Raw genomic sequence first — 14311 nt, forward strand, 5'->3', positions numbered from 1 at the left:
TTCCCTAATTAACCAAAAATGTCAAATCAGTTTCAATATCACAAATACTCAACAACGACTTCGTTAAAGAGTCAAAATAGCAACTTGACTCACTTATTCTTATACATATAATATATTAACAATTAATAATACTATATATATATGGTGTATTTTAAACTTTTCAAAATATTAGGTTTATTCTATTTAAAGTTTAAAATTAATAAAAAATTAATTTAAAATAAAAAAATAAACCAAATGATTTTATATTTATCTATTAATGAGCATTTATTTAAATATATTAAATCAATTAAGGATTAAATAATTAAATTAATCAAATAATTTAATCCTAATCCTTACCCTCTAAATTTTTGAAAATTATTTGTATAGGATTTATCTATTTTTATAATTATCCCTTTTAATCAAATTAAACTAACAATTATTAAAAAATAGGAAACCCTAACCATATAGCAATTTTCGAAACTTGGGGAGGAAGGTTAGGGTTTCAAAACCCTAACCCTCCTTTCAAAATCCAATGGGATGGGCTAGGCTTTCGAAAAACCCTAACCCTAGTTTAAATTCTTAGCCTTTTAGGGTTTAATTTCTATAAACCCTAGTTGATCAGAATTCAACAATTATAGCATTTTCAATTAAGAAAAAAACCAAACGCTTTGATACCACTGATAGGATTTAGGTAAAACAAATAAACTTAAAGCCCTTAAGTTCACATGCAACCTAGAGGATCTATGTTTTCACTATTGAACCTATAACTATGAACATCAAATAAGAAACCCTAAGCACCCTAGGTAATTTTCGAAATTCATAAATTGGGGTATAAGATTACATACCTTAATTGTTATTGTAGCAAATAACAATGATTCTTCAAAGGTAGATCTCTTGAAAGGTAACACCAAAAATGGTGTGCCTCTAATGGAATCACACCTAAACTAACAATAGGATGGCTTGAAGGAAGAGAGAGGAGTTATAAAATTCAGCTATCGCTTTGGATTTATGAGTGGCTGAAAAATGAAGGCCTTAGGGTCCTTTATATAGTGGTACAAGGAAGTCTTGAATAACCCTAATTGGAATATAATAATAATATTTCAAATTGGTAATTATCCACCTCCTTATTCATCCACATGGGATATTCTAGAAACCCTAGAACATCCCCAAAAACTGTCTAACCGTTAAGAAGGAAGGTTCTGGAACCTTTTGCTCAATTATTGAACAATTACACTTCAAACCCTACACTTTTAACTACTTTTATTAATCCTAAAATTAATTATGATTAATTATTTGTTTAATAGTAGTGTTTCTAATGAATATATTATTTTTATAATACATTAATAAAAATTTATATTAATTTATTAATCACATAATAAATTAATCTCCCTCTATAAAAGTCATCATGTCCAATTGATAGGTTTAAGAGCAACCTAAAAGGACTATGCTACTATCAATTCAAGTATATATCAATTATAGTTATGGGCTTAGGCACCTAATCCAACAAGATCCGATATTTCTGTGATAAGATCAGTTCTTAGTATAGATTAAATATAATCCCTTGAATCATGGGATTAGTATATAGATTAGATACAATAAGTGTTGGTATTGTAATCATCTTAGTGACAAATTGTTTTCTTGTTGAAGACAAAACTCTTTCTTGGTGTAATAACAATTTTGATAACTCTCTGTGTCATTTAATTTATGTTCTTAATTTTCTTTGATTAATTTTCTATTTTGTGCTTATACTTTAAGTGTATCCGATCGATACAAACCATCAACTAGTATTAGAGCGGGTTTGTGATACACTCAAGTAATCATGTCAAATGTCAAATCCTTTGGCCTCAACAAAATTCCTCCCTTTTATGAACACCATTTCACTTTGTGGAAGAAAAAGGCCATGGTTGTTCTTCAAACCATTGACTATGAGATGAGAAATAATGTCAAAAAGGTCCCTTGTGCTCCTATGTACCAACCCATGGTCAATAACGCTCTTGTTGGCCCCCTGAAGCAAAAGCCAGAAACAAGTTATGATAACAATGAAAAGAGACTGCTCACTCTGGATGTGGGAGCCAGGTATGCTATTGGAAACACTCTTCCTTACCACGTGTATCATTTCATACAAAATTGTGAATCAGCATAAGAAATGATGGATACGCTGACAGTGGGTTATGAAGGCACCGTGGAAGTCCAAGTTATGACCATCACTACACTTATTGCCAAGTGTTATGAAGAAAGCAGCACAAACGGGGTTAGAAGAGCTCAATTCAAGGGAAGCAGATCATCAAGGAGATCCACTATCGAGAAGAGAAACTCAGGTAATTGCTTTAATTGTGGAAGCCCTTGCCATTTTACCAAGGACTGCAAGGAAACGAAAGAAGCTCAAAGCCCTAAGAACTATGAAGTCTTGTACAAGAAACTGGTGGCTCATATGAAGAAGGAAAGCATTACTCTGTCGAAAGCTTTCATAGCAAGACAAGAGGATCATGAATAATTGGTTGAAGAAGAGGAAACTTCTGAAGATGAGGGGGCTGAATTTCAAGGGTCACTACAACTCCATCACCTCAAAGATATAAAGGCGTCTTTAAACAGACAGTGATCCCACCTTCTCTTCCTTAGTGGATCACAAAGAATGAAAAATTTGAGTAATGTCTAGGTGACTATCATAAATCAAAGGTTACAAAGCTAGGGTCCTTATAACTCATTGGTTACAAGGACTAATTCATGTTCTTTTGTTCTTGGTGAACATGAAGTGTGGAATTAATCTGCAAAATCTCAACGAGTATAGGCATTCTATCTCTTTTTTACTATGAATTGTGTTGTTTTTGTGTAATATGGTTCATTTTGTTTGTTCTCTTTTATAGCTAAAAATTCAAGGGGTAGTAATCTTGAAAAATGGAATAGCATTTATAACCATTCAATTCCAAAGATTTGATGGAACAAGTTTCTATCACATTTTTGAAAAAGTTGCACATACTTCCATGTTTAAACTATTTTCATGTTTGTATTCTTACATTGTTCATTATTTTGTACCATTTTTTTTAAAAGGAATCTGATGGTAGAAACTTTAAGCTTAGTATGCAACTTTTGACACATCATCATCCCTACAAGCATGTTGTTGTATGTGACAAAATCTCTCTAAGTTTCTCATTAGCGAGACCATCTGCTGGGAGCATTGAGTCACACCCTCACGCCGACTGCTAGCATTGTCTAAACTTTCTATGTGAGAATTCTTGGTGCAAATAAAAAATCGATAAAAAGGATAGGGTGTTCATATTTATTAAAATTATCTCGCACCTGATCCTGATCCTGTCCCTGGAAGCATGCTTGTCGTATGCATCAAGTCTCATGTTATGGTAAAACATTGAGCAAAACTATATAACTTACCTTGATTTCATAGTCATCAGCGTCAGAGTTACTTGTCTAGTCATTAAATGACAAAGGGTAGTTCATATCACTGATCTCCTAGTCTGAGGTATCATGGTACCATTATGATTTAATGGTGAATCTTTAATTCTAGATTGCAACTTACTCTATGATACAAAAGTTTAAACCACTTCTTGTTGATGAGTTAAATTGTTAATGGTTTATGTTGATATCACCTTAGCATCACTAAAACAATTGATTTGAAAGTTACTCTGAAATTCCCTCTGAAGAAAGTTGCAAATGTTTTCGTGAAAAATTAGGGTGTAATTTCAATCTTCACGGCCTCACTTGTGATTCATAAAAGTGATGGGTCTTGAGCACTATAACATCCATATGGTGCACATATAACCCTAATTCTTTGCACCTAGGTTTTCTCTAGCTATACATGCAATATTCTACTTCCAAAGCATGAAGCCTAACTAGCATACAAATTTGATATTTGAATCATAAAAACTAGTTAGATGATTACCTCTTGTTGTAGTTTGTAGAAGTTGGCCTTTTAAGAGCTTAGCACCACAAGTGTGATGCCTCAAATGTTTCATAAAACACCACCAATAATTGGATAACAATGAGAGAGAGCTTGGAGCACATAATAGTCTATATCCTCTTAGAATACTCTTGGTGCAAATTTTAGGGGCTTAGAGGTTACATATATAGTGTAGAATTCCAAGAGTCACTTGTAAACCCTAATTCTTACACATAGGCTTATGATCCAACAATTGATTTGAACTAAAACTTCATGGACTATCTAATAAGCTTAGTCCATCACAAATCAATCATGGACCATTAGCCCAAACCATATGTATCACTGATTTACATAATCGGTCCTCGTTAATTTAATCAGTCTCTTTTGATCACTAAATTATTTCCAAATTAATTCTTGGTCAATAATAATTAAATAATATGATTTCTCAATTAATATATTATACTTGTAATATATTAATAAATCACAAATAACCTCTTTCTCAAATATCCATCCTATCAAATTGTTCTGGTGAATGCAACCCAAAATGGACCATGCTACTATCGGGTCATGCACATACCAATTATAGTTATGGGCTTAGACACCTAATCCAACAGTCACCCACTTGGATAAGTCTAATAACTCTAACTGCCAATGCAACTTACAAAATCTGATTAGCAATCGTAGCTCTCAAAAGCCGATGTCGAATTCTGACGCGCGCTTTAGATAAGGGATCATATAATCCTCTGTTCTTCAAGATATCGTATGGACAAATACGTGGAACATAGTCATACTTATTGTCCAGGAGTTTGTTTCCTGATTTCTGATTTGTTGACATAGAACTTAATTGAACATATAAATTGAGTCCTGATCGGGCCCGTCACATAAGTCAAGACAAAATTATCGAGCGGCCGAAGATATCTCTTTTAATCCTCCTAGGACAAAACGAACAGATAAACTTCGACTTATATGATTGTACTAATTACTCGTTAAATCATACACAACAACACACTTTATAACATCAAGTTACTGATGGGGTTTTGCACTATCAATACACAACCAACTTGTAATCACCAACTCATATATCATGGTTTGAAGACTATATGATTTTATCGTCTTACAATCACTCGTGATAAATTCCATGAAGTGATTCATGTGAGCATGGGTTTAATCCAATACTCAAATATTATTTCAGGAGCACTCATGAATGTTCTAGCAAACTTTTGCTATGTCTAAACACTTTAGACAATCTGCAAGCCAATTCATCACAATCTTGTCTCAATACCTACTTCCAAAGTATGATCGACTGTGGATGGTTGAATAATCCTATTATTCTGGAAGTCAAAACTGTTGGATAAGGTGTCTAAGTCCATAACTATATTTGGTATGTACTTGACCCGACCCGACATGGTCCATTTGGGTTGCATGGCATCATGCATTTGGATAGACTAAATGAGACAAATAACACTTGTGGTTTATTAATATATTATAACTTCTAATATATTAATAGTATTATTTAATTAGTATTGATCAAGAATTCATTTGGAATTAATTAAGTGATCAAAAGATGACTAATTAAATATATGGGTTGATTATGTAAATCATCCATAACTGGTATAGTGGCCAACAAGGCTCCATGGATTATCAAGTTGGGTTAAACCCACAGGATGCTCCATGGATGCTCCATGGGAGTTACAAAACCATGGGTCATGGAAATGAAGAATCATGTCACATTAGGGTTTACATGGTATAACCCTAGATGTGACATGCTATATAAGGAATGTGATACTCACCAAAATCGGCTACACTAAGAACAAGAGAGGGCAAACCGATTTTTACAAGTATTATACATACTATAAAGTTATTCGAAAGCATTTGGTGTTGTGTGAAGCATTTTAGGCATCACACTTGGGGTGCTAGGCTCTCAAGGTTTTCAAGGAATCAAAACAACTACAAGGTATGTAATTCTAGCCATCTTTTAGATTAAAAGTTCGCCATGTATGCTAGATAGGATTATGAACCTTGGAAATCATATTTTGCATGTATTTTAGACAAACATAGATCAAAGGTTATCTAGAGTTACATGTATACATAGGGATGTTAGAATGCTCAAAACCCATCAGTGGTATCAGAGCCTAGGCTTGTTTGTTAATACTTGATGCAAAATAGTGTAAAACATCGATTTTTGAGCTCTATGCACAGGGGAATCGACAAGTCCATAGGGAGGACTCGACGAGGTCAAGTGAAAATGTAACCAACTAGGTGAGTCAGTTCGTGCACTCAACGAGTTGGACATGAAGGATGCAAAATTTCGATTTTTGCTGCTGGAAATGGACTAGAAACATTACCCGAAACTGTTTTGGTGTTGTAAAACTTGTTTTAGATGGTGTAATGGTTGTTGTAATCCATTTACAATGGCTAATATCAATTTTTCATTATTTTATGTGTTCATACGTTCATGAAACTTTGATATTAATATTCATGTTCTTATGAGTTTTTATAGATCATAGGAATTACTTGTTTAAATGTTTAATTCATGATCTTTATGTGTTTTAATGGTGTCCATAACTTGTCCTCAAGTTATGAATAACCAAAAGTCTCTTTGTGTTAAAAACCATTAAAAGAACACATAAGTTATAAAATGAAGAGTCTTCATTTTAGTAACTCATAAGTTATGAATTTGAAAGGTTTTGTAAAGTTACAAAACTTGCCCTCAAGTTTTGGAACATGTAAATTCACTTAATAAACTTTAGTTCCTACGCCTAGTTTTCTAAAAGTTAAACGTCAACCCTTATACTTTATAATATTATAAGTTAATATATATATATATATATATATATATATATATATATATATATATATATGTGTGTGTGTGTGTGTGTGTGTGTATAAGATCAAGTCATCTTACCAGTAGTAGGCCTCCTTCACGAAGCCAGTCTATAACAGGGGTATAAGGTCATTGTGTATAAAATGGCAGCTTAATGGGTGTCCACTCTCATCCACCGCTTCCTTGTTCGGTGGAGGGTTATTAGCCGAACGGGTAGGACAAGGACATATAAATTCTCATTAAAAGTAAGATGAATATTATAAATTAACTAAATGTTTTATTAAATTCTCAATCTTAGTTACTTTAGTAAAATGTGAATAAGGTGCTAATCCATGAAATTACACTTTACACTTTGTTTAAGTCGTTAGTGGAGCGTGTGTGGTTAACCGGCACACTAACCTGGACTTAACAAGGTAGGTCAAGGGTGACTTAAACTTTATTATAGCTCGGTGGAGCGCGTGTGGTTAACCGGGACATCGATTGAGTGATAAACTTTAAGGGTACCAAGTGATTTGCATGGTTACTTCACACCTCGTTTTATGATCCTCGGTATCCCAGTAACAAAACATGGAGGGCACACTCGAGATTGAAACATGCCTTTGAAAAGTTCATTGAATCTAAAAAGAATCTAGGTATTTCTAAGAACCAATTAAAACCGAATAATTTATATTTCGGTTTTTGGTGGATATTGGTGAATCGTCATTCACCTACCCGTCAAATACGTTATAGCTTAGATTACGGCATACCCCTTCTAAGTTATGATATATTGTGATTGGATCCTAGCCTTAATATTACATTTGGGTGTTTTATGAAGGACTACCTTAATATCTAAACTAAACTTGTTCTCTTCTTTTTCAGATGTCTTCCAACAACACTGCTTCTGGCTCAAACCCTACTGGCTCCTTTTCCCTCATGAACCTATGTGGGAGGGTCATCTTCGATGGTTCCAACTTTATGGATTGGATCCGGAACATCATGATGGTGATTCGTTACGAGGACAATGAATATGTCCTCGATATGGAGCTAAAGGAGATCAATGAGTCCACTGCTACTCCCTAGGAGATCGCTGACTTTCAGACTCATGAAAGAGATGCCACCAAAGTGGCATGCATCATCATGGCCACTATGACAGCTGAACTCCAGAAGTCCTATGAGGACTACTACCCTTTTGAGATGCACCAAGATATGATGGAAAGATACCATCAGAGTGCTCATCAAGAGCGGTAGGAAATAATCTCCTCCATGACAACAACCAGGATGAAGGATGGAGATTTCGTCACTAGCCACATGAAGAGAATGCAAAGTTATCTGGATCGTTTGCTGAAGCTTAATGTGAACTTCCCCGAGGAGCTTGCAATAGATATCATTTTTCACTCCTTACCCTCGTGTTATGATCAATTCCGCATGACATACCCCATGAATAAGGAAGAAGTCACATTCAACAAACTTCAAGGACTCCTAAGACCACATAAATAGGTCTTAAAGGTAAGTCGGTTGTTAACTCTCCTACTCCTACTCCAAACTCTGCCCCTGTCTTGGCAATTAGGAAAGGTAGGAGGAAGAAGAGGAAGAGCTCTTCGAAGGGTACCAAGGCTAGGACCCTTGATGGATCTTCTTCAAGTGGAACCAAGAAAGGTTTCTTCACTCCTTCTGCTGACCCGAAACAGGCTGAATGCTTCCCTTGCCATGAAAATTCACATCGGAAGCAGAACTACCCAAAGTACCAGCAAGATATGAAGGATGGGAAAGTTAAACCCAACCATGCAGGTATTTACACTATTCTATCTAATAACTCACCCTATTCTAACTCTTGGGTCCTTGATACCGGTTGTGGTATTCATATATGTTCTGATTTGTAGGGACTAAGAAGAAGTGAGAATGTGGAGCATGGAAAGATAAACTTGATCATGGGGAATAGGAAAGCCTCACCTGTCACCAAGATTGGAGATTATTCTTTGTTGCTAAGTAGTGGGTTTATTTTAGATTTGAATAAATGTTGTTATTTGCCAGAAATGGCAAGAAATATTATTTCCTTTCATGCTTTACACAAACAAAGGTTTACCTTTTCTTTTGATAATGAAATTGGTGGAATAAATGCTTTCTTTAATAATGTTGTTTATTTTAAAGCATTACCTTGTGATGGTGTGTATGAAGCTGTATCTGTTGTAGATAATCTAGGAAATAATATGTTGTGTATTGATTCTTCTGATAATAATAAGTTGGATAAAGCATCATTATGGGATTGTCGTCTTGGACATGTGAACAAGAAACGCATAGGCCAACTACAAAAGGATTGAGTCTTGGAGTCATTTGACCTAAATTCAGATGATAGTGTTGAATCATGCTTACTTGGAAAAATGAGAAAGTCACCCTTCACAGGTTCTTATGCTAGGGGTGAAGGTTTTTTGGATCTAGTGCACATGGATGTATGTGGACCCTTCAAATCTGCCACAAGGGATGCTAATCGTTATTATTTGACTTTTACTGATCATGATAGTAGATATGGATATGTCTATTTAATCAAGCATAAGCCGGAGACTTTTGAAAGGTTTAAAGAGTTTAAAAAGGAAGTCGAGAATCAATTTGGCAGGAACATTAAGATGCTTCGATCCGATCGTGGAGGTGAGTATCTTAGTTCAGAGTTCCTCGACTATCTTAAGGAATGTGGGATTATCTCACAACTGACACCTTCCAGGACAGCACAGCTTAATGGTATGGCTGAGAGGCACAATCGAACCTTGTTGGATATGGTTCGTTCCATGATGAGTCGAGCATGGCTACCAATCTCATTTTGGGGGTATGCCTAGGAGAAGCTGCCTATATTCTAGGGATAAGGATTATGAGAGACCGAAGTAAAAGACTAATTGGACTTAGTCAGAGTACCTACTTGGATAAGGTGCTGAAGAGGTTTAGCATGCATGACTCCAAGAAAGGGGAATTATCCATCCAGAGTAATACCAGAGTGACTAAAACTTAGAGCCCGAGTACTGAGACCGAGAGAATAGAAATGAGTCGAGTACCTTATGCTTCTGAAGTAGGCTCGATCATGTATGCTATGACCTGCACTTGTCCTGGTGTGGCCTTTGCCTTGAGCATGGCCACCAAATATCAGGGGAACGCTGGCAAGGCTCACTGGATTGCGGTAAAGAACATCCTCAAGTACCTGCGGAGGACTAAGGACTGGGTCCTTACCCTCGGTGGGAGTGATGACTTCAGAGTTGTAGGGTGTAGTGATGCTAGCATTCAGACTGATATGGATAATTTCCGCTCTCAGTCAGGCTAGGTCTTTACCTTAAAAGGAGGAGCAATTACTTGGAAGAGTTCCAAGAAAGAGATAGTGGCTGATTCAACTTGCGAATCAGAGTATATAGCAGCAAGCGAGGCAGCAAAGGGGTCGATATGGCTGAAGAACTTCATTGGAGACCTTGGAGTTGTACTAGCTATAAAGGAGCCAATGAAAATTTTCTGTGATAGTGAAAGTGCAGTTTCCTTAGCCAAGAAACAAAGGGATCATGGAGATCCAGACACATCGACAGAAAATACCATTTCATCAGACATCAAATAGAAGAAGGACTCCTCGTGGCAAAGAGGGTATCATCGGAAGAGAACCCAACAGATCCCCTCACGAAGGGACTGAGTCGGGTTAAGCATCTCCAGCATGCTCGGAGCATAGGGCTAAAGGATGATATTAGTTTTAGTAGTTAGACAATTTTGAAGTTTCTAAAGTGTAATTGACATTTGATGATGAATAAAAGTTGTGTTTATTTATGAGTAAAATGTTGCTATCTTTTGTCAATCGTTTACTATATTTCTTTTGCATGTTTTGACTTCCAAAATAATTATGTTTGGTATATCATATTATTCAAATTCTCCACATTCGGTCATATGTTGGAAGTAGGTATGAATCAAGATTGTCATGGGTTGGTTGCAGAGGTCTAAGTTATTGGACATGGCTACAACACTCATGAGTGCTCATAAGTTCTAAGCATTGGAATCAACCCACGCTCACTGGTATCATTTCATGGAATTTATCTCGAGTGATCGTGAGATGGTAATATGATATAAGTCTTCAAACCTAGAGATATGACTTGTTGCCTATGAGTTGGTTATGCATTGATCGTATGAAACCGCATTAGTAACTCGATGTTATAAAACGTACTTTTGTGTGTGATTCAACAAGTAGTAGAATAAGCATATGAGTTGAATTTTTTTTTGTTCCTTCTTGGATTAGAAGCGATATCTGGGCCCCTTGATGATTTTGTTTTGACCTATGTACCGGGCCCGGTCAGAACCGAATTGATGTGTTCAATTTAGTTCTATGTCAAACAATTCAGAAATCGGGAAACAAACTGCTGGACAATAAGTAAGTCATTGTTCCGTGTATTTGTCTGGCTGATATCTACAACATAAGATTATATGATCACTTATCTTAAATGGCGCATCATCATCTTCTCAGTTCCGATAGACCTTGAAAGAGCTACGATTGTTGATCGGTTCCTGAAGTCATAGTTACAGATATAGTTATTAGACTTATCCAACTGGGAGACTGTTGGATAAGGTGTCTAAGTCCATAACTATATTTTGTATGTACTTGACCCGACCCGGCATGGTCCATTTAGGTTACATGGCATCATGCATTTAGATAAACTAAATGAGAGAAATAACACTTGTGGTTTATTAATATATTATAAGATCTAATATATTAATAGTATTATTTAATTAGTATTGATCAAGAATTAATTTGGAATTAATTAAGTGATCAAAAGATGACTAATTAAATATATGGGTTGATTATGTAAATCATCCATAACTAGTATAGTGGGCTAAAAGGCTCCATGGATTATCAAGTTGGGTTAAACCTATAGGATACTCCATGGATGCTCTTTAATCCCTAATTTGCCTGTGTATCAGTCAGATCCGTTTGATGGTGCGGAATCCCAATCAAACGGATGATGTCAGATAAAATAGAAGAGAATGAGAAGAAGAAAATATGAATCTTGTATGTATTGATATGAATTAAAGCTCCAGATACAAAAGATTCACACACATACGCTCCTTATTCTCTCTGGCCGTAAACTTTCTTCGTGTTCATCAATCTGTACTCCTCACCCTAACACCTCTATTTATACTTGGAATATGGGCCGGATAACACATGGGCCGTAAATGAGTTTACGGCCGTAAACTAGACCATAAATTCACAAAATATTACACAAAAATATAATTGCCCAAAAAAGCAAAGTATAAACCATATTTTGACCTAACAATCTCCCCCTTGGTTTATAGCTTTCTTTTCTTAATTGACCCAACAAGCTCCCCCTAAAAAGTAGTTGGCTTTCTTGATAATCTTCAATGGGAGCTTGGCTTCAGCTTTAACCATTGATTTCTTCACAGCATCAGGATGAACATATGAATCTTCAATGAATGACTTCATCTTGAGCACTTGGGCATTTTTTCAGAATTTGGCATTGAACGCACGTTAGGTGAGGAGGCTTGACGTACTGATTCTTGAAAGATAGCGCTTTCAGCTTGTGAATCTTCAGAGAGAACATCAAAGAGAACAAATCTTCTGGATCACTTCATCAGGTACAAAGATAGCAGCAGACTGATTGAGGAGGCTTCAATGCAATTCGTCACATAATCTTCAATTGCAGCTTCACCTTGCTTCTGGGGTTGAAGGATTGAATGTTGAAAGAATAATCTTCATTTCTTGATCATCCGATTGCGTATTCTACGATGCTCACTGACGAGGCTTTGGCTCAGAAATCTTCAACACAAACTCCATGAGTCTTATCTATAACTGAAATCACTTATCAAGACAAAACAAAACTAAAAGAAAACTTAGCACACAAATTAAAACAGAAACAAAAATATTTTGGGATTTTTGATTTTTCTGAACAAGAAATAAAGCAGAAATAACACTATTTTTGGATTTTTAATTTTTTTTTTATTTTTCTTTGATTTTTTTTTTGTTTTTTTTTATTTATTATTTTCATTATTTTTAATTTTTAAATATCCCCTAATATTTAAATTAGAAAAAAAATATGACAAATTTAACAAAAATAAAATTGATATCTAACTTTAAGAGAGATTTGGGATCAAAGTTTTTAGACAACCTTTATCCACTTGTCGGTACCTTCCATATTCACATCTTTGTCTGGTCAACCGTCGGTATTGTGGTCCACTTAAACACGAAAAATTTGTGACAGGTTTAGGACATACTATTTGTTACAAGACAGGTGAACTTAAGTTCCTAAAAAATTATATCTGATCCTAATGTCTTAGATATTATATCTTAAGGACCATTCATCTGACGACGACTAGGGATATTGTTGTCCATCTAAATTGAGCAGCGAGATCTATAGACAATCTGTATAAGTTCAATTTTAAGTGTACTGGAACGTGTTCCCGCTTCCTGATATGCCCCATCCATCAATAACTTCCAGAGTACTCCTTACACCGGGTGAGCAGACAACCATTCTGAGAGAGAAGAGATTCAGAATTATTAGTTACTACTTCAAAGGGGTTGAGAAGAAGAAGGTTGCATATGTTGTGTACCAGGTCGGATTAGAAGTCGCACAAAGGAGACAGCATATGGCTAACAGATAAGAAGTATTTCACATATATAACATGCAGAGAAATAGAGTTGCATATGTCGTGTACCAGGTCGGATTGGAAGTCACGCAAAGGAGACAACATATGGCTAACAGACGGAAAGAAAGAAAATGATATTCTACAGACCTAATTTATCAGAATTTACCAGTCGCCCCATCCAATCAGAATTAAGAACAAAATTCGCACATCGAGGAAAAGTTAAACCACAGTTCCAAGTATAGGTTCAATTAATGTGACGAGTAGATTCCCATATATATCTCCCTTCTCAACCTATCCGAGCGTCGTATTGTTAGGCTGAACGTATCTAACTAGGTCAAGATTTGTCAAGTCTATAAATTTCCTAAGTTCAACTCTCCCTAGTCAAGTCCATTTAAATTTTTTCGTGCCTACCGACGCATCAAACCAGAGCGTAGACCCTTCAACTTTGTGTACGTTACGCAGACTCGGGTTGCCTGTTATCACTTGATAATATCACTTCCCAAAACATCTCCCTCAAGCACATTTCATAACCAACATAATTTTTTTGATTTTTTGATTTTCTAATGTTTTTATTTCTCCCCCCTAAATTTGTGCATAGGAGAGAAACGAAGGTTAATGCGCAAATTTAAACTATCCTAAAACAAAAATTTGTCTTTAAAGCGAATCAGCTTAAGAAAAACTCAGGAGTATAGAGAAGAAAACTCAAACCGTAAGTCACCGATTGAATTTGCATCCAGAAGGTCTAAGAACAGCAAGCATAATCTCAGAACAGATTCGAAAATTCTTCATATCATTAAGCACTAACCCCATGAGTGATCCCTTCCTTTCTTCCCTTCCCATAAAGGACACATACTCTCAAAAAATGTTCTGAGTGTTGTATAGTTGAGAGATGTCCCCAATCATATGCCAGGAGCAGCCACTACCAACAAACCGAAGTCTAATGATATGCCTCCATAGCTGCTCCAACACAGAGCGGGATCAGTTGGTCTTTAGAACCCAGTCCATTTTGAAACTGGTTCGACCTT

The sequence above is a fragment of the Lactuca serriola genome, chromosome 8 (genome assembly GCF_051521515.1).
Source record: "Lactuca serriola cultivar US96UC23 chromosome 8, Lser_US96UC23_V15, whole genome shotgun sequence".
NCBI lineage: Eukaryota > Viridiplantae > Streptophyta > Magnoliopsida > Asterales > Asteraceae > Lactuca > Lactuca serriola.